Source organism: Epinephelus moara, chromosome 13, assembly GCF_006386435.1.
Source record: "Epinephelus moara isolate mb chromosome 13, YSFRI_EMoa_1.0, whole genome shotgun sequence".
NCBI classification, from domain to species: Eukaryota; Metazoa; Chordata; class Actinopteri; order Perciformes; family Serranidae; genus Epinephelus; species Epinephelus moara.
Genome location: NC_065518.1, coordinates 91,461 through 97,615, shown reverse-complemented (window position 1 = coordinate 97,615; position 6,155 = coordinate 91,461).

The following is a 6,155-nucleotide window of genomic DNA, read 5'->3' as shown; positions in this document are numbered from 1 at the left end:
TTTGCCACTTTCTTTTTCATTTTAACCCACACCATGATCTTTTCCTAACACTAACCAAGTGGTTTTTGTGCCTAAACCTAACCAGACCTTAACCACAGGGCATCATGAACAATGGGTTTAATATGGTCGGAACAATGGGATGTCGGACCAATGGGCAGACCCCGTTTTATTTGTGAATAGAAGATTACAGGTTAGGGTAGTACGACACAGTTGTTTTGAGCAGAGTGGTGAGTGAGTGGAGCAGGATAAAATTTATGATGGAGCGGAGCGAAGAATGCGCAGAACCAAGCGGAACGGACGAGCAGCGCAAAGTGACAGGTCTGCGAGCGAGGAGCGGAAATTTTCACCCGCTCCGCTCACATGCTCTGCCCCCTACCTATACTCATTCAATCCCAAACATGCCATTAACTCACAGAACACTGACATTATAACAGAACATTTACTGCAGGGTTGCTACAATACATATGTATATATATATATATATATATATATATATTGGTTTTGTCTTAGAAGACGTTTCACCTCTTATCCAAGAGGCTTCATCATCTTGTCTTCTAAGACAAAACCAAGTCCAGTTGCGTTCGATTCAATTGCCTTGAGATAACATATTTCCTCGTTTCCTCTCTCCTTGTATCTGTCCCACTTGTCTTTCGAAGGCGGAGCTAAGGCACGAGGAAGTGACACAAGTGAGGGAAACGTGGATGTGAAATAAGGTACTGTGATCAATGATCAGTGTTTTTGCTCAGGAAGGTTCCTACCTGGGTGGAATGTCATGGGCATATCTGAGAGGCAGCCATGATCAAACCTGGTCATGTTTTCTAACTGATGAAGAAAAGGTGCTTCAGGGCTTTAAGCCCTTTTTAGACAGGAGTTGTGCAAATTTGCAGGAAAGCCCAATCAGTCTTTTTTCAGCATTGGCAGTATAAAAACAAAATCGGGGAGTGCAGCAAAATGCCGCCTACCTACTTTTGTTTATACAGAATGCGCCTTTTTCGGGGCAATGGGGGGCGTGAGCAAGTAACAAAACGTGTAGCTCAGCGTGTGACGTAAACAGTGACGTGGGAGGGAAGCCGCGGCTGGTCAGTCCTTCGGTGATTCTCTCGTAAGTCGGCCCGTTCTTCACCGTCCCCGTCATCTGACGGTTAATGGCCTCTTCGTTTGCGAGGACAAGGAGGGCGCGCAATTCCTTGTCTCCCCAGTTGCTCATCTTTACAGTGTCTGTCAGGTTTGTGTTTCCCTCTTGCTACTAGCTGCTTGCTAATTCCTGCTATCAGCTGTTTCCTGTTTATCCACCGCCAGTGTCTCGCACGTGCGGCGTCATCAACAGCTCCTCCCACAAGTCATCAACAGCCCCTCCCACAAGTCTTCAACAGCCCCTCCTATTGTGGAAGGCTGCCTTGGTCTGTTTAAACTAAAAGGTTCCACCAATATGTCTACCCTACGAGGTGGAAAATTAGGCACCTCGGATCAACTTGCCAATCCGGCTCTGTGTGTCTAAACGCTATCAGCTTGCTGGCAAAATGGCTCAACATTCGCGGAAAATCTGGCAGTGTAAAAGGGGCTTTATTTTCTGTCTCCTACAGCACGGTCCATCCGTCATGAAGAGACAGCAGATAGTGATGTCCTATGATTCCTTGTGGCAGCAACACTTAAAGAAACGCACCATTCTGACATTCACCAAAAAAAAAGAGGAATGCCTATCTCGATTAAATTTCTTAATCGTTTTCAGACACTCATACTTATTGGGATTCATGTGAAGAAATGTAAGCAGACAGGAGGATGAGTGTGAGCAACGATGTGACAACCATTTGGTTTCATCTTTGTGACTGGTAACCTTCATCAGAAGTCTTAATTGGTCTAAAATGACAAATACAACAACACTAATGGCCCCGAGAACTTTTAAGAATATTTGAACCCAACCTGTTTTTTTTTTTTGGCTACCACCACCACCACCGACGCCAGGTAAATGGACCATGTAAAGACTTCTTATCACCTTCAGCAAAATCCTTGAGGCAATGACAAGAGTTGTGTTGGTGTCTGAGTCTGCTTTAAACATTCAGGGCCTCCACTGCCACATGTGAGAGCTCGGGAACTTTGAAAAACGTGTGTAGAGATCACAGAAGAAGTATGCATCATCCACTGACACCTCATTCAACTTGGCTTGGAAAAGAACTTGACCCAGAAATATAAGGATGACTGAAAGGACCATGTTGACCATCAACAGTTCTCCTCCTTCTTTTTCCCTCTTGTATATCATGTTTCTTTTCTGCCTGTCTGTCAGTTTGTCTGTGTGCTCTGCAGGGTGTTGTTGGCAGATATTGTCTGTTAATCCAAGCGGTAAAGTCCTGTCTTTTTGTGGCCGCAGGTTAATCTCCGTCTGCTCCAGCTGTGCCATGCATAGGTTTGTCTGAGTTTCACTGGATTCTGGATTTATTACCTGCCGTCTGATCTCATTTACCTGTTCTGTTGGGGTCACCTAGACTCTTCTGTCCAGGTTAGGGTTCATGAAGTAACTGTTAAACCTTTACCCTGTCTCTCTGTTTCAGGTAATTCTGAGTAAACTTAACAGACCATGTGTTGCATTCAGGAGCTTACATTCCACAGGAAAATGGCATCTTCAGCTTTATTAGCATCAACAAGGAGCAGAGCAGCACTGACTGGGAGGGTGAGAAAACTATTCTCATGTTTATCTCATGTCCGTTAGTCATCGCCGTAGATTTTAGTGTTTGTCCAATCAGTGTGTTGTGTTACTGGACGGCCTGAACACAGCTGTTGTTGTGGTGGTTTTTGGTGCCTGTACGTGATGCTTTTGGCCACGCTGCTGTTTAACTGTGTGTCTTTACGCAATGCTACCGGTCACAAATGTTGTGTTGATTTGGCCGTATTTGCGTGAGCTGTGTGTCTTTACTCTGTGGTGTTGACTGTTGGCTATGCTAACCATTGTTTACCAGTATTTCTGCCATGCATAGTAAAATGAGTGCTGTCTTCCAGCGAACGAGCGAACTGTTGTTGCTATTTTGTTTTAAATGTGCAGACCCAAGACCTGAACCTGTACATGTCCTGGGTTGGTTCTCAGGTCCTGAGGCCCAGTGAGACCAGTAAAGACCAACAACCTGTTTTCTTTTTTCTTAATATTCAAAGTAAAATGTCAGTCATAGTCATATTTTTTATTTAGTCTGCATAAAATAACACAATAAGAACACACAGATCCAAGTATCTAATATTAATGACTTGATAATGATGCTCCTAATAATAATTATTATAAAAATTATAATTATAATTATTATAATAATTATAATTATAATTATTATAATAATTATAATAATTATAATTATAATTAAAATGATCTTCATTTATGGAGCACTTTTAAAAATCTACTTTACAGAAAAAGTAAAATAAAACAGATAAGTCATAAAAGAAATAAAACTGATAAAAAATGATGATAATAATAATGATGTTCAGTTTAACGTCAGAACATTTTAGTTTAGGATCGACCTCAACAACGTCCGCCACCACATCGTCACAGAGACACGTGTCAGCGCTGTCTTCATGGATCATCCTTCATGGCTTCATGTTTCCATCACACAAAGGATTCATCATCGTCTGAATATGTGACTGCAGCATAGGTGACGGGAAGGACGAACAGTCTGAGGAGTCCTGAGAGGACAGACAGAGACACAGTCAGGTGGACAGACAGACAGACAAACGGACAGACAGACAGACAGAGACACAAATGCTCTGTAGAGACAGAGAGTTTTATTTGTTTGTTTGTTTGTTAACAGTCAGAGCTGCCAAACGGATGAAAACACATCGTGCTCCAGTTTCTGTTTCTGTTTGTGAGTGATAAGACAGCAGTGATGTCACTTCCTCCTCTGAGACAAAGCAACACTGATTGGCTGCGGGAATACAACTGACACACACAAACATACACGCACACACACAGAAGCACACGCTCTCACTTAGCTTTTCATTTCCTGTAGTGCTGGATGTGGTGTAACTATGGTGACAGGTGTTGTCTTGATGATGTCCCACTCAGTTTTAAGTTTATGACATCACAAAGCCCCACCCACCGCAGTTTGTAGTAGAATGTGATTGGAGGATAGATCACAGTGGATCACCTGTCTGTGGACTCACCTGTCTGTGGATCATCAGTCTGTGGACTCACCTGTCTGCGAACTCACCTGTCCATGAATCATTAGTCTGTGGAGTCACCTGTCTGTGAACTCACCTGTCTGGACTCACCTGTCTGCTGTCTCACCTGTCTGTGGATCATCTGTCTGTGGATCATCTGTCTGTGAATCACCTGTCTGCGGACTCACCTGTCTGTGGATTCACCTGTCTGTGGACGCACCTGTCTGGACCCACCTGTCTCTGGATCATTAGTCTGTGCACTCACCTGTCTGTGGACTCACCTGTCTGTGGATTACCTGTCTGGACTCACCTGTCTGTGGACTTACCTGTGGGTAGATCACCTGGCTGTGGACTTACCTGTCAATGGATCACCTGTCGGTGGATCACCTATCTGGACTCACCCGTCTCTGGATCATTAGTTTGTGGACTTACTTGTCTGTGGACTCACTTGTCTGTGGATCACCTGTCTGTGGACTCACCTGTCGGTGGATCACCTGTCTATGGCCTCACCTGTCTTGGATCGCCTGCCTGTGGACTCACCTGTCTGTGGACTTACCTGTGGGTAGATCACTTGTCTGTGGACTCACCTGTCAGTGGATCAACTGTCTGGACTCACCTTTCTGTGGACTCACTACTTTTGCGGTGGTGTGTTCACCTGTCCCTGCTCAGTTTCACCTGGAGGCTGTAAAATCTAGAAGGTTCAGAATGAACTCCTCAGACCAATCAGAAACAAGTACAGATCCCTTACTGTCTTCCCTCCATAAACACAAAGTGATTCAGTCAAAGTTGTTGATCAGAATATTTTTACTGTTTCACCACAACAATGTCTGGAGTGTGTGTGTGTGTATATGTGTGTGTGTGTGTGTGTGTGTGTGTGTGTGTGTGTGTGTGTGTGTGTGTGTGTGTGTGCGTGTGTGTTGCTCATTATAACACACCCTATGGTCACTTCCTGTCTGTAGTGCAGAAATATTCTGCAGAGGTTTATATCGACATGTGTGTCATTAACACGTGTCAGATCTGACGTGGTCGACGGCTCTGAATCTGTTATTGGACCTTTGATCACTTTGTCAAAAACAGGTGTGTCAGAGGCAGCTGAGCCTGATGATGTCATGAAAAAAAGAATAAACCGACCTTTTAAAGGAGCAGTTCGCTGCAGCGTCATCATAGAAACTCAGATTTTAATGACATTACAGAAACAGTTTTTTTGTGAAACAACAGAAGCTGCTCTCAGAATAATTATTTCACCTCGTTGGCTGATTCTTTCTGCTCTGCTGAAATTTTTTCTTCAGGGCTGAAAGTAGTTCAGATGATGTTTTGTTCGGAGGAAGTTCTACTGAAGAGTCTAATTTCAGCTGGACAGTCTGTGTTTTGCGGCTGATTGGTTAACGAGAGTCTGGAAGCTTAACGAACCGTCACGCTTGCTAATGACTGAGACTCTGAGCCAGAGAACGACCTCTGTTTCCTCCACAATGAAGAGGATGTACTTCATTTATTTATTTCGCTTTTATCAGGTTTTAAATTAAACATTTTAAAGTAGTATCTCCTGTTACTTTGAGTCAGAAAGAGAGAGGTTTTAATATCAATAATATAAATATAAATTATCTGTTTATCAATTGATAGATCAATAGATCAAGAATCAACAATAAACAATAGTAAATAATGTCTATATATAACACAGACTGATTCTGTTGTTGTAAACAGAAATGTTTTAGTCTAACGAGTACAGCAATAAATACTGATGACTAACGTAACAGATTCAATTATTTACACAAAGTAGAGAAAGCCGGAGCAGGTGGTGTCCAGGGTGTGGTGGTCTACAGTGCCTGCCTGTTTCTGACTCTGGAGGTGGAGAAGTCCTGGATGGAGGACAGGTAGCAGGTGGTGTCCAGAGAAGGTTTTACATAGGCATCAGAAACACACCAAAGCACATACTCTTAATCAGGAACAAAGGCAAAGTTTAAGCAACCACGGTCATGTGTGACGAGTCCTTTACCAGCCGGCTCACAGTCACTGTTGGCATCAGT